General features: G+C 42.8%; 1 long non-coding RNA gene across 2 annotated transcripts in view; it reads right to left on the bottom strand.

Annotated features, from left to right (window-relative positions):
- Positions 1-5,156: 5,156 nt before the first annotated feature.
- The window catches only part of LOC138745335 (uncharacterized), a 30,728-nt gene continuing 13,026 nt past the window's right edge, over positions 5,157-22,858 (bottom strand). Inside the window, exons 1-5 of one of the 2 annotated variants that reach the window (XR_011346184.1) lie at positions 22,191-22,473; positions 20,722-20,810; positions 12,535-12,675; positions 6,547-6,611; positions 5,157-5,701 (exon numbers count right to left, since the gene is read on the bottom strand). This is a non-coding gene — a long non-coding RNA (uncharacterized lncRNA). Of the gene's footprint in view, positions 5,702-6,546; positions 6,612-12,534; positions 12,676-20,721; positions 20,811-22,190; positions 22,474-22,858 lie in introns of those variants that run through there. The other variant, XR_011346185.1, reaches the window with a different exon arrangement.

Consider the following 22,858-nt stretch of genomic DNA (forward strand, 5'->3'; position numbering starts at 1 on the left):
CTTCATTGTCCACAATACCACCAATCTTTGTATCATCTGCAAACTTACTTATCCACTTCACCACCCCTTCTTCCAGATCGTTAATATATAGAACAACCAATAGTGGACCCAGGACTGATCCCTGAGGAACTCCACTAGTCACTGGCCTCCAATTTGACAAACAATTTTCTACCACGACTCTCTGACACCTCCCATCCAACCATTGCTGAATCCATTTCACTACCTCCTTATTTATACCTAATGCCTCTACCTTTTTACCTAACCTCCTATGGGGAACTTTGTCAAAAGCTTGACCAAAGACTAAATAGACACATCCACAGTCTTCCTTTTATCAATCTTTTTTGTAACCCCCTAGAAAAACTCTATAAGGTTTGTTAAGCATGATCTACCCCTGACAAAACCATGCTGACTACTACCGATCAATCCCTGTTCTTCCAAATATTTGGAAATGCCATCCCTCAGAACACTTTCCATTAACTTCCCCACCACAGACATCAGACTCACATGTCTATAATTTCCAGGCTTACATTTGGACTCTTTCTTAAACAGCGGAACAACATGAGCCACCCACCCTCCAATCCTCTGGCATTACCCCCATGACCAGTGACATCCTAAATATCTCTGTTAATGGCCCCACTATCTGTACACTAGCCTCCCTGAGTGTCCTTGGGAATACTTTGTCCAGACCCAGAGATTTGTCCACCTTTATCTTTTTTAACATTGCCATCACTACCTCCTCGGTTATCCTTATATGATTCATGACCTCCCCACTATTTTTCTTTACTTCAACTGGTACAATATTTTTTTCCCTAGTGAATACCGAGGAAAAGAAATCATTTAAAATTTCCCCCTTCTCCTCTGACTTCTAACATAGCCTACCCTCCCTATCTAAAGGGGTCCAATTCTATCCCTCACTAATCTTTTACTTTTAATGTACCTATAGAAACCCTTTGGATTTATTTTTACTCTGTCTGCCAAAGCCTCTTTGTGCCTCTTTTTGGCCTTTCTAATTTCTTTCTGAAGATTTTTTCTACACTCCTTGTAGTCCTCTTTCAATTTCTCATCACCCTGCTGTTTATACCTCTTGTACACCTCCCTCTTTCTCCTAACCAAATTTCTAATATTCCTCGAAAACCAAGGGCTCCCTATGACTTCCAGCCTTTCCTTTGATCCTCACTGGGACACATCTACTCTGTACTCTCAAAATTTCTTCTTTGAATATTCTCCATTTTTCATTTACTTCCTTTCCTGAAAAAATCATGTCCCAGTCAATACTCCCCAAATCCATTCTTATTCCTTTGAAATTTGCTTTTCTCCAATCCAGAACCTCAACTTTAGGCCCTTCTTTGCTCTTCCCTAAAACTACCCTAAAATTAATAGAGTTGTGATCACTAGACTCAATTTGTTCTCTAACATTAACCTCAGACACCTGACCTATCTCGTTCCCTAACCGGAGATCCAGTATTACACCGTCCTGAGTTGGTTTCTCTACGTATTGATTAAAAAAACTATCTTGTACACATTTGACAAACTCTAGCCCTTCCAGCCTCTTACTGTATGGGTATCCCAATCAATGTGAGGGAAGTTAAAATCTCCCATGATCACTACCTTATGTTTATTACACATATATGCTATCTCCTTACAAATATGTTCCTCCAATTTTCTTGTCCCATTTGGTGGTCTATAATACACTCCTATTCGTGCCCTCATGCCTCCTCCACCCCTCAATTCCACCCAAACAGCCTCACTGGACGATCCCTCCAAACCATCCTGCCACCTCACAGCAGTAATGTCCTCCTTCACAAGTAGAGCAACTCCTCCCCCTTTTTACCCCCTGTTCTATCACATCTAAAACATTTGTATTCTGGAATATTGAGTTGCCAGTCCTGTCCCTCCCATAACCAGGTCTCACTAATTGCCACCACATCATAATTCCAAGTGCCAATCCAGGCTCTAAGCTCGTCTACCTTGTCACTCTGCTTTTTGCATTGAATGACATGCATTTCAGTATCTGTCTCAGCCCACTGTACAACAACATTAAACCTTCTCCCCACTGTGAAACTGATGTCACAGTATCTGACACAGTTTATTGGACATCAGTATTAAACATTCTCACTACTGTGAAACAGGTATCACTGTATCTGCAACATTGAATCGTGTATCACTGTTAAACCTCCATCCCACTGTGAACCTGGTGTCAAATTATCTGTCTCAGTCTACTGTACATCACCGTTGATCTATCTCTCAACTCTGAATCCATTGTCACAGTATTTGCCACATTATATCATACATCACCATGAAATCTTTTTCCCCACTGTTGACCTGATGCCACACCATCTGCTGTAGTTTATTGTACATCACTGTTAAACCTTCTAACTACTGCTGTGAACCCGGTCACACAGTATCTTCCTCATTCCTCCGTTTATCACCGTTAAACCTTCTCCCCACTGTGAACCCGGTGTAACAGTATCTTCCTCAGTCTGCCGTACAGCGCTGTTAAACATTCTCACCTCCATTAACCTTGTGTCTCAGTATTTGCCACAGTTTATCTTATATCACCGTAAAACCTTATTCCCACTGGAAACCTGTTGTCAGATTTTCTGCCCCAGTTCAACATACATCAAATATAAACCTTCTCCCCACTGAGAACCCGTTGTAACTGTGTCTGCCTCAGTCTGCCGTACATCACCATTAAACCTTCTCCCAACTGATAACCTGGTGTCACAGTATCAGCCAGAGTTAATCGTGCATCAATATTAAACCGTTTCACTTCAGTGAACTCATTTTCCTGGTATCTGCCAACATTTACCAAACATCACTGATAAACCTTCTCACTACTGTGAACCCTGTGTCATAGAATCAGTCTCAATCTACCGAAAATCACTGTTAAACCTTCTCCCTAATGTGAACCCACTGTCACAGAATCTGCCTAATTCTACCATACATTAATGTTAAACCTTCTACCTACTGTGAAACCGGTATCACTGTATCTGCAAAATTGAATCGCATATCACCATTAAACCCCCTTCCCACTGTGAACCTGGTGTCACAGTATCTGCCCGTTTATCTTACATCACTGATAAACCTTCTCCCGACTGTGAACCCGGTGTCACAGTATCTGCCCCAGTTTTTCTTACATCACTGATAAACCTTCTCCCCACTGTGAACCTGGTTTCACAATATCTGACACAGTTTATCGTACATTAGTGTTAAACCTTCTCACTGCTGTTAACCCAGTGTCACAGTGTTTGTGACAGTTTTTCGTACATCTCCGTGAAACATTCTCCCCACTGTGAAGCTGAGGTCAGATTACCTGCCTCAGTCTGCCAGATACAGCACCGATTGCTCTCAGCCAAAGGTGCTGTAGTTGAGTTCGGGTGGCCAGAGGTATCTGCTCAAGAAGGCCAGGGGCTGCCATTGCCCTTCAATGAATTGCTCCAGTGCGCCCCCTACTGCTGTGCTGGAAGCATCTACTGTGAGAGTGGTGGGTGTCTCTGGCCTGGCGTGTACCAGAAGGGTGGTGTTGGCCAGTGAGTCCTTGGCCCTCTGGAACACCTCCTGGATGTCTCTGGATGCTCTGCTCAGTGGACCACCCCACAGTATCCCATCAAGCCTAGAGTCTCTGTGTCAGCAATTCTCTGCTGACCACTGGCTGATGGCTTTGTGGTCAAATGTGTTTGTCTATGAAACCATTCCCAGGAAGGTGAAGGGGCAAAGTCTTGCTGACTGGGACATTGAGTGGCACCCGGGCCAGACCAATCTTTCGCAACACCTGAGCCAGGTAGAACCTCAGCACATAGCGCCATTTGGTGCCCTTGCACTTTGGTTCCATGCACAGCCACACACAATGATGGCCATGCTGGTTACACCCTTGCCCCCATTGATTGACCATGTACATGGACCCCCACATGAATAGGAAAACTGTTTTGAGAATTGCCAGGGTGGAGGTGTGGGGATGCCCCACATGTAGCAGTACCGAGAGTTCCTTGTACCTTGCAACTGATCATCAGGTTTTATCTGATTGACAGAGTTGGCCATCTTTGTGGTTCTCCCTGTCTCCTGGAGCTGGGGGTCTCTGTACTGCTCCCCATCTCCTTGAGTTGGTGCATTGTTCTCCACCAGCCCCACAAGACAACCAAGACCCTTGGATGGAGGGCAGAGGTGCAGAGAGATCAGTGAGAACATGGGTAGTTTCAACAGTGTGGGGACCATCCAGGTGCCTGATAACAGGAGGAAACCAAGGGGAAGGCGAATGCAGGACATTTATTCGCAAGACATTGCGAGAGAGTGGATTCCTCGAACTCCTGAGGGGAGAAGGTGCTGATCGATCCATTGGTTTAGCTGGGCCAGGGTCTTGATATGGCAGCTGACTGGAATTGTCAGCGGGATACTGAGACTTGGGAGAGGAGGGGAAGGAGGGTGCAGTAGTGTTCTGACGAGAGAGTGCTGAGGGAGATGCAACATGGGTGGAAACTCAAGGCAAGGGACCCCTGATTGTTTGCAGGGATGGGATTTGTAAATAGACTCATAGATATCCAGCACAGAGCATCTTTGTCCCCCTGCCATCAGGAAGGAGATATGGAATAAAAGCAGGACAGCCAGGCAGCTTCTTACACAGGCCATGAGATTGACAAGGCAACATGAACTGGATGGGAGCAAAGAATAAAAACGGGGAGAGGAATATGGACTGAATACAACAACTCAGCCAGCAGGAGAGAGGGGCCGAAGAGCCTAATTCTGTGTTGTCTATCTGGACCAGCCTTTTGCATTCTAGCTTTAAAAAACCCAACCATTTTTAAATTTAATAATAATGGTACAGAATGAATCAAGAGACAAGATATCTGTCCAGCAGCGAACGTCTAAGGCACTTCCTGAAACGGAGGCTCTGAAACCACAGGGAGGTTCTGGCCGGAATGAGGCCCGACTTCTGCTAGAAGGAGGAGAAAAGAAGCAGGGATAATGTGGGGAAAGGGGTAGGGATGGCTTCCTCCGTTTACCTCTCCTTACCTCCACCCCGTTCCCTGTCTTGCGTAAACTTGTACTTCTCACTTTGTTCGTTTGAGATTGGTCACAGTGTTTGAGCTACCGAAATAAAATAGACACCCACACCGAGAGCAGTTCAGTTTAAACAAATGTTTATTACAAATTCAAAAGCGGATTTCAAACTACAATATGCAAGCCCTTCCCAATTATACTTATCAACGCCTGGACTGGTCCCAACTGCCGAAGCGAGGCAACGACTGCACACTTGTCGTAGGTTGTCGGTCGCCGGTAGCAGCTTCTCCACCTCCCTCGACTGGGACGTTAGCTGGACTCCAGAAATTCTTCTTCTTGCTGACGGATGTTGCCACTTCTCAGAGAGTCTCAAACTTCAGCAGCGGGACCATAGCTTATATTACCCGAAAACTGCTTACCCAAGCATCTATTCCCAGCACAGTAAGAAAGATAAGCGAGTAAGCTAGCATGTTAGGCTTCGATTGAATAACATAATTCTCAGCTTATCACTTTGAATACAATGGTTATTTTGCATCAAGGCAAGGCCTCTGACAGTCTGTGACCAAAACAAGCAGGAAGATTAAATGTTCTTGGTACACAGATGTCCTTTTGTCAGATAACTGCATCTCTGGCCCCTTGGTGGAATTTAGCTTATGTCTGCTGATTGTAAAAAACAAGCAGGTTCTCAGCCTTGCAGAAGCAAAGTCTGCAAAAGTATAAAACATGGTTTAAATCTTCCATTACATTCCCCTCCCCCTTTCCTTCCCCCGCTCGCCTCCCGGTTCCCCTCCCCCTTCCCATTCCCCTACTCCTAACCTTAACCCCTAACAAACCTTAACCTTAACACTACCGATACCCCCTATCACTACTCTTCGTCCCCTAACTCTACCCCTACTCCGTCCCCTAACTCTATCTCTACCCCTATGCCGTCCCCTAACCCCAACCCTAATCCAACCCACCTTCTCCTAACCCTCACCCTACCACTACCTCCTACTCCCTTCCCCTAAACCCAACACAAACCCACATCCCCGAACTCTAAATCTCACCCTTAACCTACACCTAATCCGAGCCCATGTCTCCTAACCCTAACCATAATGCTACCTCTATCCCAGCCCTCTCTAACTCTAACTCTACCCACCTTCCCCAACCCAAACGTAAACCCTACCCCTATCCCCTACACCTATCCCCTACACCTATCCCCTTCCCCTAACCATACCCCTCACCCATACCCACACCCCCAACACTACCCCTTACTCTTACCCTTACCCCCTTCCATTACCCCCTTTCTCCTACCCCCTTCCCCTAGATTAAGGTTGGAAGGGGAAAGGGGAGGGGGAAGGGGGAGGGGGAAGGGGAGGTGAAGGGAGGAGGGCTGGGGTTAGGGCAGAGGTGTGAGGGAAGGGCAAGGTGAGCGGGAGGGGGTTGGGATCGAGGAGGGGTAGGGGAGAAGGGGGGGTGGGTGAAGGGACATGGAAGATGCAGGGAATGGGGTTGGCAGGGCCAGAGGGAGAAGAAGGGGGAGGAATTCAGGACATCATGATGTTATCTGACCTCTGATCAGCTGGGATACGAGGTTCTTCTGGACTTGTGTCTTGTCTCTGAGATCGCTCCTTCTCCTGGGAAGAGAAATATGGGTGATAGAGATGCTGTCTGCAAAGCCTGATCACGATGACTTTGGAGGGTCCCAACTCTTCCCCTATCACCCCCCTCCCTACCCCTGCACACTAGGGCCTTCCCCCTTCCTCTGCTTTACCTGAGGAAGTGTGTTTTGGAGAAAACCACGATCTATCTCTGCAGAGCTCAAAGCACCGTGTCTCCATCAGGCAACACCCTGGTTCACCACGACATGGCAGCAAATGCTGGACAAATCATAGATGGATTGGTTGAATCCCTTCAGCTGACCCATATGAACCTACCCCACAACGATATTACCCTTTCCTCCCTCACACCAGTACCTTCTGTTTTTCATTTATTCCTGACCCCATATTAAAATCATTTTCATGCCTTTTATGGACCAGCCTCCACTACTACCCCTGGCAATGCATTCCAGGCACCCACTATTTTCTGTGTGAATAAAATATACCCCTCACATCTTGACTAAAGTTCCCTCCTTATTTAGACGTCCTCTGGTATTCTCGCTCCAGGAATGCAAACAATATTCCAAGTGTGGTCTGACTTGAATTTTATACGTCTGCAACGTTACCTCTCAGTTCTTGAACTCAATCCCCTGACTCCTGAAGGCCAGCACACAATACACCATCTTAAACTCCCACTCAATTTTCATAGCAACATTGAGCGATTAATGGAGCAGGATCTAAATATTTCTCTGTCCTGCACACTGTTCATAATCCTGTCACTAACCAAGTGCTCTGCCCTCACGTTCTTGTAATCCGCATTCAATAAAGAAATTGGTCTATATGAAGCTACTTTTATGGGTATCCAACCTTCTTTGGAATAACTTTTATTCGTGCCCTTGAAAATGACTCTGGAAATAAACCTGGACCAGTTGCTTATTTAAGTACATCTGTATTTACAGGATTGAACTCCATCTGCCAATTCTCTGAAAACTGGATGACCTATGACAACCTTCTACACTGTCTACAACATCTCTACCTCTGTGTCATCCCCTGACGTACCCACCCTTTCACTCCCATCATCATTCATAAAAATCACAAAGAGCAGGGGTCCCAGAGCAGATCCCTTTGGAGAGCCACTAGTCATTGTTCCATCTACTACTACCCTCTGTTTACTGCAGATAAGCCAATTCTGAATCCACACAGCCAAGGCTCCATGGATCCCATGCCTCCTGACATTCTAAATGAGGCCACTGTGAGGACCTTGTCAAGCACCTTACTAAAATCCACATGCAGCGCATACACACCTTTACCTTCATCTATTTCCTTTGACATCTCCTCGAAATACTCAATTTGACTCGTGATGCAGGACCTGCTCCTCAGAAAACTATCCATGAGTTTCCCCAGCATGTTTGTGCATTGCCCTCGGACCCAGCATCTGCAGACTTCCTGGCCAGTCCCTCCCTTACCCCTTCCCAGAGCTTCCGCATCCATTACAACATCAAACATTGCTGCCCAGTACAGGCCCTTTGGCCCATAAAGGCTGGACTGACCTTTGTAAACGTTCTCCACAACCAACTAACCCTTACCCGTACCACACCCATAACTATGGGTGGATAAAATATCCAATTAACTTCTTTCTGAAATAATGCATCATGAATTTTATGTTGATTCCAATTTTGAATAACTTTTCATAATTCTAGTTGAGCTCCTGTAAAGTTAGATCCATTATCAGAACATAATTCTTTGACTTGACCAGGTCTAAGAATAAAACGCTAAAGAACATTAATAAAAGAGTCTCTGTCAAGCAATGACGCTACTTCAAAATGAATTGCTCTCATAGTCAAACACGTGAAAATAACTCCATATCGTTTTTCAACACTTCGTCCTCACTTTACTTGCAAAGGACCAAAATAATCAACTTCCACGGATGTAAATGGGAATTCATCAGGTGAAACTCTGTCCTGTGGTAAATCTGCCATTTGTTGTTGTCTAGGTTTTCATTATCTCTGTCAGTCACAAAGAGATGAAACTTCATGATTTCATTATTAATATATTTAAGCACTGATGGGTAGACGTGTGGTTCCACCCTTCCCCAGTTAGACTATTAAATGCTTGATTTTAAAAGTTGTAAAAGTGGTTAAAAATACTGTTTATAGACTTTGGAATAGTGGAGGATCGAAATGGCTGCAAATGTGAAAAAATCGAAAACTCAGTTACAGAAGAAATTACCTTACAAAGTGTTGAAGAATCGAGGCCTAGTTCAAGTTGAAGCAACGGAGTTGTCAACTGGAGTCCCCAAGTCTCAGAGGACTCCTGCCCGGCTAAGTATCTCGTCGGTACCACTTGCGCTATCGCAGGATGGCGCCAGCTCAGTGATGTGTTCAGCGGTTTCGACTCATGCACTCGTGAGGGCGGGCCAGCAGAACACAGGCGTGAGGGCGGGCCAGCTGAGCGAGGACAGGCCCGTGAGCCTGCAGCATTGCCTGGTGGTCAGGAGAGGTACAGTGTAGCATCAGAAGACGCACCTGCGCAGTCGGTGGCCCTACCAGGCATGCACAGTGCGTCGAGGGTCCACAAACCTTTGGAGAAGGTGTGGGCTGTGGGGGAGCCTGAGCGACGGTGAACTGACGAGGTCGGCACACTGTTGTCGGGTGTCCAGACCTGCAGCAGCACCGGAAGAGGACCTATTGCTATGGAGGAAGAGGATGCTCAACTTCATTAGAACTTGAAGAACTGGGGACTGAGGCAAAAGAAGGTCGGCCTCAAATGGAGGTTATGGATCCTGGACTGGATTCTGTGTTTCCAATTCTGGAAGGGATTGCTCAGCTCATGGAAGTTATGTCAAATATGTCAATGCAGATGACTCATCAGATGACTCAAGGATTTTTGGAAATGAAAACTCAAATGAACACTGTGTGTGAAGAAATAACTTTCATGAAGCAAGATATTAATGTAGTTAAGAGTGATGTTACGAGATGGACACGATCAGTGGATACTGTGCAAGATCATTTTAAAAAGATTGTGGAGGCTTTTTTGAATGCAAGAGTCAAGTGGAGCGTAATAGAGATAAAATGGAAATAGTGGAAGATCCTTTTGTAGATTGGGGGATTCAGAAGAAGGAATTATTGAAGTTTGACATTAGAAAACCAAAGTCGTAGAAATAATGTTAAGATAGTAGGTCTTCCGGAAGATATGGAAGGTTCGGATCCGGAGAAGATTTTGAAGAAATGGAACCCAGAAGTGTAGGGCAGGTAATTCATTCCGGATGGACTGGAATTAGATCGAGCAAACAGAGCGTTAAGGAAGAAACCGTTTCCAGGCCAATTACCACGAGCAGTTTTGATTCGCTGTTTTAAATATCAAGACAGAGAGGTGATCCTTCGATTGGTGGTGCAGAAAACACGGCAAAATCAGGATCCACTGATGGTTCAAAATAATAGGGTTTGTTTAATGCAGATCTGAGTCAAGAAATTATCAGAAGAGACCGAGAATTTAATTCAGCCTAAGAAGTATTGTGGCGAAAGGGATATAAATTTGCTTTTAGTTATGCGGCAGTATTGAAAGATTTTTATGGGAATTTTCAATCTCAGTTTTTTGAAAATGACCACGATGCTTTAATATTTGCAAATTCATTGCCAGATGTACGAGGAAATGGGCGATCTTCACCATTGTCACCGAAAGGAAGGGTCAATGGGAATGGAAATGGGAAGATTGGAAAATATGGAAAGAATGGGAAAAAAGTTGAATTGACGCAAAGTCTTCTCGATATTGTTGATCCGGAACAATGATTGGGATTGGAATCACTGGGTTGAATGTTTTTGTTTCAGGACTTTGTAAAAGTCTGACTGGGGATGGGTGACACTGAGTCCTTTAGTCACCTGCCACTTGTGGACTTTACCACACCCAGATTTTTAGGGGACTGCTACTTTTGAGCAACTTGTTTTGGGATTGATTTTTCTCTATTTTTGGAATTTTTTAAATAGGTGGGATTCAATACAGTGAGACTTAGAAGGGGAGTATTATTTTATAGTGGGATTCACATTTGTGAGAAGGTTTAACAGTGATATACTATGAACTGTGTCAGATACTGTGACACCAGGTTGACAGTGGGGAGAAGGTTTAACAGTAATGTACGATAAACTGTGAGATACAGTGACACCCATTCACAGATGTGTAAAGGTTTAATGATGATGTATGGTAGACTGATAAGAGATACTGAGACAATGGGTTCACAACATTAACAAGGTTTAACAGTAATGTACGATAAACTGTGTGAGATACTGTGACACCAGGTTCACAATTTGAATAAGATTTAACGGTGAAGTAAAATAAACTGTGACAGATACTATGACACCATGTTCACAATGGGAATAAGGTTTAACGCTGATGTAAAATAAAATGTGGCAGGCAAAGTGACACCAGATTCACAGTGGAGAGAGGTTTAATGCTGATGTGTGGACGAATGAGATCGTTACTGTGACATTGGCTTCACAGCAGTGAGAAGGTTTAACAGTAATGTACAATAAACTGTGTCAGATACTGTGACACCAGGTTCATGGTGGGGAGAAAGTTTAACGAGATGTACGATAAACTGTGTCAGATACTGTGACACCAGGTTTACAGTGGGGAGAATGTTTAACAGTAATGTACGATAAAATGTGTGAGATACTGTGACACCAGGTTCACAGTGGGGAGAATGTTTAACAGTCATGTACGATAAACTGTGTCAGATACAGTGACACCAGGTTCACAGTGGGGAGAAGGTTTAACAGTAATGTACGATAAACTGTGTCAAATACAGTGACACCAGGTTCACAGAGGGGAGAAGGTTTAACAGTCAAGTACGATAAACTGTCAGATACAGTGACACCAGGTGCACAGTGGGGAGAATGTTTAACAGTAATGTACGATAAACTGTGTCAGATACAGTGACACCTGGTTCACATGGGGAGAATGTTTAACAGTAATGTACGATAAACTGTGTCAGATACAGTGACACCAGGTTCACAGTGGGGAGAAGGTTTAACAGTCATGTACGATAAACTGTGTCAGATACAGTGACACCAGGTTCACAGTGGGGAGAATGTTTAACAGTAATGTACGATAAACTGTGTCAGATACAGTGACACCAGGTTCACAGTGGGGAGAATGTTTAACAGTAATGTACGATAAACTGTGTCAGATATTGTGACACCTGGTTCACATGGGGAGAAGGTTTAACGGTGATGTACGGTATGTTGAGGTAGATAACGTGACACCAGGTTCACAGTGGGGAGAAGGTTTAACAGTAATGTACGATAAACTGTGTCAGATACTGTGACACCAGGTTCACAGTGCGGAGAATGTTTAACAGTAATATACGATAAACTGTGTCAGATACTGTGACACCAGGTTCACATGGGGAGAAGGTTTAACGGTGATATACGGTAGACTGAGGCAGATACTGTGACACCAGGTTAACGTTGTGGAGAAGGTTTAACGGTGATATAATGTAAATTGAGATATATACCATGACACCATGTTCACAGTGGGGAGAAGGTTTAACGTTGATGGACGGTAGACTGAGGCAGATTCTATTACACCAGGTTCACAGGGGGAGAAAGTTTAACGTTGATCTACGATAGACTGAGGCAGAAACTTTGAGACAGGATTCACATTCTTGAGAAGTTTAACATTGATGTACGATTAACAGTGTCAGATACTTTGACATCAGGTTCATATTGGGGAGAAGGTTTAACGGTGATGTATGGTAGAGGGAGACAGATACTGTGACACCAAGCTCATTGTATTGTTCATTTATCTTAATTACAACATCTAATTTATATCTCCATTTTTTTGTGACAACTTCCAAACATTCCATAAACTTCTATTCTAATCAGATTTTGTTCATATAAATAGGTCACCACTAAAAGCCCAAATCGTTAAGTCTCTTAAGTACACAGCACAAAATTAAATTCTTTACCTGGGTTTGGTTCAACGGCACTTCAGTCTCCTTCATTAATTTTTCAGACCCTCATTTTGTGCTTTATGCTTTGCCCAGCCGATTCACCAAATGGGCATCCAACTCTATCTTCTCAGCTTGACCCAACGTCTCCTCTGTAAACTTAAGCAAACCAAGAAGACTAAAGTTAAAATTTTCACATTGGCATTTTTAAACACAAAAATGATGCTACGATTTGCAATTTCACATCAAAATCCCACTTGCTAAACTTGCAAGCAACTGAATCGCATCCTACAGCTGGAAAATTGCAAGAGAACTGCTTGGTTAAAGCAAAGATTCCACCCAGTCACCCCATTAAAGGCCTCCAAGTTAACAACAGATAGCAACCTGAAAGTTAAATTCAAAGATCTGTATCAGGAATATTAACGGGCTGTTAAAAAAAAATTATTTCTGTTACTGAAAGAAAACTCCTCAGAGAACAACAGGCTCTTGTTGAACAATTCCTATTGTATTCCTCAAAATGGTTTGAATCTTGATTTCAAGCAGAGTCATTTGGCGAAATTGTTGGTCCAGAACAAACCCTGCCCACACACTCCCTTAAATACCTGCAAAGTCGTGGCTCAGCTCTGCTCCATGCTAAATGTATCAAGCTTTTGTGAAGAGATAACGGACTTTAGATGCTGGTTCGTTGAGTCACAAAAACATTAATGATTCTCTGAACAACACACCTCTATCTGAAAATCAACAAGAACCTTCCCGAGTGGTAAATATCAACAAGACATAATATCATTTCATTGTTGTGTTTGTGTCGTTGGAGAATTCCCTTTCCATTCAATCAGAATTGGAGTTTTGGGTGCCGTATTTGAGAAAAGATGTGCTGGTGTTGGAGAAGGTCAGAGATGATTTACTGGAATTATATCAGGAATGAAAGGGTTAGTGTATGAGGAACAATTGTCGACTCTTCGACTGTACTAGTTGGAGTACAGAAGGATAAGGGGGACCTCAGAGGCATTTCAAATGCTGGAAGGCTTGCACAGAGTACATATGGCAAATATGTTTCCCATGGAAGGGGATTCTAGGACAGGAGAGCATAATTACAGGATATAAGGGTGTCAATTTAAAACAAATGTGGAAAAATTGATTTTGTCAGTGGGTCGTGAAACCGATGTGAGATCATTAAGGCAGAGATTGACAGTTATTTGATTAGTCAAGGAATCAAGGGTTATGGGGAGAAAGCTCGGGAGTGTGGGTGAGTGGAAGAATGGTGGAACAGACTCGACGGGCCTACTTCTGCTCCTATATCTTGTGATCTATATCCTGCTGGAGACCTAGACAACCCTCCTCTTGTATTGCATTCTTAGAAAAAAATTCTGCATTGCGGTTTTATGTCATGTGAACCCATTTCCGATTGAATCCCATGTTACAAATAACCCAATGGAAATTCTGCATTGAAAGGACTGCAGCTTCCTTATTTTAAAAATAGTTATGGAGCAGTTCAAATGAGATTTCTTGCTTCTTTTTTTGAAAGGGTTAAAATAGAATCAAATAAAATCGGAGAGGGAAAAGCAGAAGAATTTATATACAAGTGGGAATCAAAATTAATAGTTGGTGATAAAGATACACAATTGTTGAAACATTTGATTAATATATGGAATAAAATAAATGATGAAATTGGTGTAAGTGGATGTACATCACCCAGAATGGCTTTGATTCAAAATCCTCGTATCTTTTTCAAAGGATCATCAATTTCTGGATAGCGAGTTTTGTAAGGGGATTATAAATGTTGAAGATTGTCATGAAAGGTGTCAATTAATGCCATTTGAGCAACTGAGAAATAAATATCATATAACTCATTGCATTCTTTTTTGCTATTTCAAACTAAGAGCATATTTGAAGGGTAAGTTCGGACCAACCATATTGTACTGCAATAGAACTCCTTGTAAGAGGAATTGTTAAAAAAAATTATTTGATGATGTCCTCTTTATTACAAGTAGGAACTTTCAAATGAGGAGTTCATAAGTTGAGACAAAGGTGGGAAATGGATCTGAATAATTTAATTGATAGGCAAATATGGGGAGATCCATATAAGGATCTCAATGAAAGACATAAATTAGTTCAGTGTAATTGTTTTTACATCAGTCATGTAGCAGATGTCAACAAGGATTTTATCTGAAAGCTACACCTGGAGTCAAGTGACTCAGGCAGTTGGATTTGAAAAGCTCTACAGGAAGCTGATTTGGCAATAGAGATCACGTGATCCAGGGGAGTTGTATTAATTCACTTCAACCCAGCAGTCTGGAAGTATTGACTAGAGATCCACACTGCAGCAGTGAGGAAGGAATTCACAACTAGTTTTCCTTCTGCAGTTACTTCTTACACCAGAGAAATTGAATAGAATAAAATCAGAATTATCAGATCAATGTTTTAGGTGTGGTGAAGATGTCGCAACTTTGTTGCATTCAACTTATCTTTGTCCTAATGCAAGATCTTTTTGGGGAGAATTACAATATTAATGGAACAAGTTATCGGAGATTTTTTCCGCAGAATCTGATCTTATTTTATTAGGAAATATTGAAGGAACAAGGCCCAAATTAAATATATAAATATATCAATTGAAATTTGTTAAATTAACGTTAGTGGTGATGAGGAAATATATTGCACTTATTTGGAAATCAGATATATATATATATATTTACAGATGCCAAGATGACATGCAAAAATTCAAAGTTGTATTCCTATGGAAAAAATTACATATTGATTGAGAAATATATACTCTATGCTTTTGCAAATTTGGCACCTGAATATTCAAATATCAGATTTCAATTTGTAATAATGCCCTTTCCATCCCTCTGGACATGTGCGATTCTCCTGTTAGTTACAATTTTGTTAGATTTCTTCGCCACTGTGAAATCTGGGGAAGTGGACGACTAGTACAGGGCACCAGAAAACAGGAAGACCACACCCCACCAACATCTCAGAAGCAGAGGATTCAATCCATGGGTCAGTGACCAAGGAAGCAGACCAGTGAGGGGTTCTGCAGCTGAAAGACCCACATAGGTGGCAGGCTGTTGGTGTCTTGAGGAGAGGAACCCACGCAGGCTGCGGGCTTCTGAACAAAGAAGTCAAGGAACTCACACCAGGCTGTGGAATGCTAGAGACTGGGTCAAAACTGGCTAAAAGTGTTTCAGGTATCAGACTTGGGAATTGAATAAGTGCTAAATTGTTCCTAATTATGTCAGAGGTTCCAAACTGGAGCTCACATTGCCAATGACTTGGATGGTCTGTGAGCATTGAAAGAGAATCCAGAGACCATCAGTGACTTGGCCCAGCATTTAGGGTGGTGGGGGTTGGGGAGCACTCCGTCTTTCTCTGACTGCAAGAGGCATTTCAGGCAATTTCTGCCAGAGGTGAGTCTGTCTGTCTTACAGCTGGAAAAAAGCAATTTTGTGTGATATGACACTTTTTAATTACATGACAGTAAATTGTCTCCTGAAATAGAGAGAGAGGTTCAAGTTTCAAACTATTACAAACTCCACTCACCAGATTATACCTCTTCCCACTTTTTTTTTGCAAGGACACCATTGATTTTATCACAGCTCTTCTGCTGCATCTGTCCTGTGACAGATTATATATTTTACATTGTATATAGATATGTTTTTGAAAGAGTTGGATTGGACGAGTCGTTTAGGTCACAAACATATACATCCACTTCACAAAACAGCTCTTATTTAAAATGCAAGAGCTTTGCTGAGACTGAGCCAAGAGCCTTTGCAAAGACAAAACAAGGAGACTTTTGCGAAAGAATTTCAAAAGGAGGTGTAAATGGAATATTGTTTTTAAAGCAACAGATGAATGGACTCAGAAGTTTGGGTCTGGTGCAATCATCTGGCTGGTACCAGTTTGCTGTTCTAAGAAGGTCATGTGGTTTTGCAAGAAGAGAGGAGAGACCAAATAGGCTTTTTCTAAAATTGAGAGAGAGAGAGAGAGAGAGAGAGAGAGAGAGAAATGGCAAGCTGGCATCTTGTTTTGAAGACGGTTTGTGAGTTCTCAGTTCAACCTGTTGAAAAACTTTGTTGTCCATACAAGAGGAAATGGCTGGCTAGAAATGATGTTTCACCTGAAATAAGGGAAACAAAAGGAAATCAATGGTGACCTGCAGAAGAGGTTATCATTTGGAAAACCCTGATGGGTCAAGTTTCTTTGGCAAGACACCAAAGTGGCTGATCAGAGGGAATCAGTCTTTGTGTGTCCAATGTGCATGAAATCCCTCTCTGAAACCAACAAGAGCCTTCCTGGAGGGTAAACATTTACTTCTAACCACCAGAGCTTGGTGAAAATTCATAAATGTTGAATTCTGTGCACAGTATAAGAATTGATAGATACCGGTGAACTTGGAGTCATGTCAAAGAACTTTATGCACATTAAATACACCTGCACTTAAAATTAGAAGGGGGTAATGGAAGGCTGTTAAATTAATAGAGATAAGTTAAAGTTTGATCCTGTTTGTTTTTCTGTTTAAAGAAAATTAAAACCAATGTTTGTTTAAGAACGAATGGTGTTATTGTTCAAAATCTGCCTGTGATTCTAAGTATTCTTGGACTGAATAGACATCTGGGCCAAATGGCTATTTAAAGACAATCTGTACATGATTGTACATCCTAGAGTACAATGACTACTTCTATCCACTAAAGATTGTTAAAGAGCAAGAATGGACAATACAATCACATAAAATTCCCATCCATACAGCACACGTATTAATACAAAAAACAATCACACCTCCTTATCGGTCAGGAAGTGCCTACACTTCCCAAGGAGGCTGAGGAGGTCAAGGCCAACGGCTCTCATCCTGAGATTTTACAGGAGCGCTGTTGAGTCTCCTGTCTGGCTGCACCATTTGATGATCTAGTTGCTGTAAAGCATCAGACAGGAATGATGCCGAGTTGTGAGGATCACTGGGCTCTCCCTTTTTCTGTAGATGACATTTACTAGGAGTGTTGTTCAAATTGGGCTCAAGGAATAGTGCAAAGACCATTTTGATCTAGTGAACAGCATCTTTAACCACGTCCATCATCAAAATCAGGACTTACAGGCTGGGGAATAGCTTCTTCCCACAGGCTGTTAGATGGATGAAAAGTATCCTGTAAGTGTGATAATCCTCCTAAATATTTATTTATGTAGCGGCTACTTCGATAGAGCTACTAAAGCAACACACACACACACACACACACACACACACACACACACACACACACACACACACACACACACACACACACACACACACACACACACACACACACACACACACACACACACACACACACACACACACACACACACCAGGTTAGTCAGGCTTCTTCTATTTACAGCATGTCCCAGGCTCCATGGGTCAAGGTGGGACATCATTATGAGTTTGCTGCCGATCCACGGGACCAGAGCTTTAAATTAAGCCCTGTGAGTGTCCCGCACCTTCCGGCAGGGGAAATCACAGATCAACGTGCTGTTTTTCGGGACGCAGCACCACGTGCATGCGGTCAATTAAATGGATGAGTACCCAGCTGTCTGCCTTATGATTTCATGTGCCCGCCAAAGAACCTTGCCCAGTCGGCCCGCTTCACAGCTGCTACAACCCCCAGAATCGTCACCAGAAAGAAAAACACCAGCTGCATGCACCTTAGGTGGACACACTCATCGTCTGGGATGGGGGCACTGAATGGGTGAAGCGGGATCCACATGTGCAGTCTGTCCAAACTAAACAGCTGAGAATGTCCCCCAATGTCCAAAGTATACTAAAATCCATCCTTCTTCACCACGCGGAAAAGGCTCTCATACGGTCGTTGTAACAGCACTCCTGTGTACTGTCTGCACACAAAAACAAAATCAGCGTCCAGGAGTTGTGGGGCACATTCTGTTAAAGGGATCCAAGCCAGTGGGTAGGAAAAGCTTTGCTGATAGCGATACCATGTCGAAGCTGCTGAAGGATATTCAGATCAGAGTTGGTTGTGAAATGAATGTCCCATGAAACTGTAAGGACCGTACAATAAACCATCTCTGCGGACAATGCAAACATATCTTACTTTGGAGCTGTGAGCACTCCCAAAAGAACGCATGGCAACTCATCAACCTAATTGGGACCAGTGAGTCGGGCCTAAAAAGTGGACTTCAGTTGCCAGTGGGAACGTGGGTGAATTGTGTTCCGCGGACTGAATTAATGTGGGAAAACCAAATCTAGCCATCCAGTTGACGATGAATGCTCTGGCCCTTGTCTCAGTGTCACTGGATGGCAACGGGACGGCCTCTGGCCAGCGCGTGAAATGTTCTACAACTGTTAGAATGTATCTCATGTTTTGAGATTCTGGCAATGGTCCAAGCAGGTCCACATGCACGTGTTCCAACTGCCTGCATACCGGCAGGAAATGTTGAAGAGGTGGCTTAGAGTGGCACTGAATCTTGGCAGTCTGGCAGGAGGTACATGTGCAAACCCATTGTATGACACCTTTTCTCAGTCCATGCTATACATATATATTTGACATGAGCTTGACATATGTTCTGATGTATGGATGAGATAAGCTGTGTCTCTGGTCAATAAGGTGTTTCTTCCAAGATGCAGGAAACATTGGTCTAATGTAGCCCAAAGACATGTCACAAAGTAAGGTTGGCCACCCAGTTGTGCTGCCCTCTGCTGTATGTCCAGGTTAGTAATGGCCATACTGTATGCCTGAACATCGGGGTCCATTGCCTGGATACTGGCTAATTCATGAATATCAATGTCACCCTGAATATGATATATAGTCGGTCTGGACAGCATATTCGTGATGAGATTGTTTTTACCAGATGTTATCCAAGTAGATGTAAGGGAACTCTAAATCTCTGTCCAAAGTGTCTATAACCCGCTGGCAGGTTTGAACACCATTCTTCAACTTAAGTCACATCCTAAAACATTCGAAAAGCCCAGAAGGGATAATAATCACCGTTTTAGGAATGTCTTCCTTATGGATGGGATCTGATGGTATCTCATGACAAGATCAACCTTGGAGAAAGCACAGAAATTGTGCAGATGGGAGGCAAAATCTTGCATATGAGGGACGTTAAGACAGTGGGTCTTATCCTGAGATATGGTCTGCTGGCCTTCGTAAATCATAGCATAGACTAGAGTATAGCTGGAAAGTGATGCTGCACTGTTTAAGGAATTGGTGAGGCCAGGTTTGGAGAATTGTTTTCAGTTCTGGTCTCCAAATATAGGAATGAAATAGATAAGGTGGAGATGGTGCAGGAAAGATTTACAAAAATGTTACGTGGCTTACAACATCTAGATTACAGAGAAAGATTAAGGAGACAGCAACTTTATTCATTGGAACGTAGACGGTTGAAGGGGGTTATGATAGAGGTATTCAAAATTATGAAAGGAATAGATAGACTAGACATGAGTAGACTCTTTCCCCTGAGGGCAGGGGAGTTTGGAACAAGAGGGCATGAGTTCAGGGTAAGGGGGCAAAACTTTAGGAGGAATGTTAGAGGATGTTTCTTCACTGAGAGAGTGGTGGCAGAATGGAATGATCTTCCAGAAGAGATAATTGCGGCAGGGTCCTTTCTGTCATTTAAGAGAAGGTTGGATGTGTACATGAATATCAGGGTGTTGGAGGGATGTGGCCAGAATGTTGGAGGGGAAAACTAGTGGAGTTGTTCATGTGAACTGGCACAGACTCAAAGGGCCGATATGGCCTGTTTCTGTGCCGTAATCTGTTATATGTGCTGGGCTCCACAGGACAAGGTGGGACATCATTAAGAGTTTGCTGCCGACAGGTTTGAATTAAGCTCCGTGAGTATCCCACGCGGTCTGGGAGGAAGAAACGTCCATATCCTCTGCGCATCCAGAGATGCAAGATGTCGCCAAAATCTTTGGCCTGGCGGCGGGCCAGGAGGAGCGCGAGCATGGAATCTGACCCGAGCCTGGCTTGACTAAGGAGATGGGGGGTGGGTGCCCGAATGCGAGCACGGTTTAGCAGGAAGGCGACTGACAGTATGCAGCGGCCCATCTGGAGATGCTCCCCTGCGTGCTACTGAGCCTCTCAGCATGGATGAATGTTATCACATGCAGGAAATTCTGGATCAGAACCACAGTAGGGCTGCCAGGTATGAGGTGAAGGAGGACAACTCAGAAATTCGAGAAGAAGAGGAAGAATTACTACTTGCTGCAGTTGGACTCACTGAAGGAAGGCCTTAGGCTTTCAGAACATCTCCTTCTCCAATGAAAGCTGTTGTTTAACCACAGACACTTTCCCCAGTCTTCAAGGCCCCTGCAACAAGGATGGAAGTCAAGTTCATGTCTACAGAACTGATCCAACCAAATGAAAAGATGATGTCTTCTATGACCTAAAATTTTGAAACTTTAAATGATCAATTTGCTGGTATAAAGGAAATAATGGCTGGTATGTGTGAAGAAATTACATTTATTAGGGGGCGTGGCAAGATGGCGTAGGGAACAGACGTGCCTTCCAGACCTCTCCTGACTCTGATTTATTGTTTTGTCTTTAGGTGCCCGTTAAAGTTCTTTTAAAAGTTCATAAATAATAAGAGGTGTTGGATTAGTGCCTAATCGTTTATATGCAAAGAAAAAGGTAAAAGAAAACATCAACAGACTGTTAAAAAACTACATTTTCCGAAAATGTCTGAGCCTACTTGTTTACAAGAAGCCAGGACTCAGCGTAGAATGGATCCAGAGGAAGACGTACAGAGTTTGGCATTGAAACTCCATTTTATGCCGGTGAGGCACTCTGAAGGTCGCACTCAACAGCTTTCAGAACAAAGGGCTGGACGGGTGCCAGTATTTCACACAACGGCCACTGTGAGTGCTGTTACTGAGACTTTGACAGTTGAATCAGCTGCGGCGCCACCAGCTGGAGAGTTAAAGAGCTGTCATTCAACTGCTACAGTGGTGGCGCTGCAAAATGCATCTTCAATTACAACGGTTTTTCCAGACATTGATTCAGTGAAGATGATTAAAGAGATTTGGCTTAAAGATAACCCTGATCTTCAGTCTCCTGGCATTGCTGGGGGGACTTTGAGAGGGATTTTTATACAAAGTCAAACTGCTAGAAAAGATACTAAATTAAGGGAAGGGACAGAAGATCCCGTGGTCTCTAAGACCCCATTATGCCTGAATCTACTTCTGTTGAAATGTCTGTTAAGGATCTTGAAGATAAGATATATTCTGTATCGAGTCACTTAGCTAATTTTGTGAACCTGTTTATTTCCAAGATTAATGCAATGGCGGAAGTCATTAATGGACCTTTTAAGCTTGAAACCATTGAAAGATTTGAAATGCGTGATCAAGGTTTAGTCGATGCACAGGATCAACTGCAAGATGAAAATAGAATAATTGAAACATTGCAGATCCAAAATAAAAATTTAGCAAAAAAGTTTGATTATTTGGAGAATCAATCTAGACGGAACAATGTGAAAATTGTTGGTTTGCCAGAAGGCATAGAAGGACCAGATCCAAGAAAATTTTTTACTGAATGGATTCCACGAGTGTTAGGACAGGATAAATTCCCTGAAGGTTTAATACTAGAATGTGCTTATAGAGTTTTAAGAAAAAAATCTTTTTCAGGACAGAATCCAAGATCTGTTTTGATCTGTTGTTTAAACTACTGTGACAGAGAGACAATTTTACGTACGGCTATTAGAAATGCCCAGCAAAGTAGATCTCCTTTGATCGTTCAGAATAATCCTGTTTTCTTCTATCAAGATTTGAGTCAAGAAATTATGTTTCAACGATGCGAATTTAATTCTGTGAAAGAACAGTTGTGGAAAAAAAGACATAAGGCAACATTCAGGTATTCTGCGGTACTGAAGATTTTTTAGGATGGAAATTAGCCAAAGTTCTTTGACAATCCTAAAGAGGTTATGGACTTTGCTCAGTCTCTACCAATCATGCAGTTTCAGGAACGATGTAGTCCTTCAAGGTCTCCAAAGAGAGTAGAGATGTAAGGTGGGATCCAGTTTTTTAAAGGAAATGAAAGCAATGGTGATAGAAATGGTAACGTTGATTTAAAAAAATAAACCTTTTATCTTCTATTTTTGAGAAGAGTTTAAATAGTTTAAATAATGATGATAGTTTAATGAAATGGGAGTTGGTAGAGGGAACTGGGTGGGCACTAGTTTCCAGAAGTCATCAGCTACCTGTGAGTTATCTCACACCCAATATTTTGGGGGAGTTACCTCTTTGGACGGTTTAAACAGGAGGAGGTAGTTGTGACCTCCGACCTGTTTTTTTTTTCTTTTTAATTTTTGGGTTAAGAAGTGAAGGTTTTTTTTATTATTTTTTAAAATAAATATTTTTTTA

This window comes from Narcine bancroftii, chromosome 11 (genome assembly GCF_036971445.1).
Source record: "Narcine bancroftii isolate sNarBan1 chromosome 11, sNarBan1.hap1, whole genome shotgun sequence".
Lineage (NCBI taxonomy): Eukaryota > Metazoa > Chordata > Chondrichthyes > Torpediniformes > Narcinidae > Narcine > Narcine bancroftii.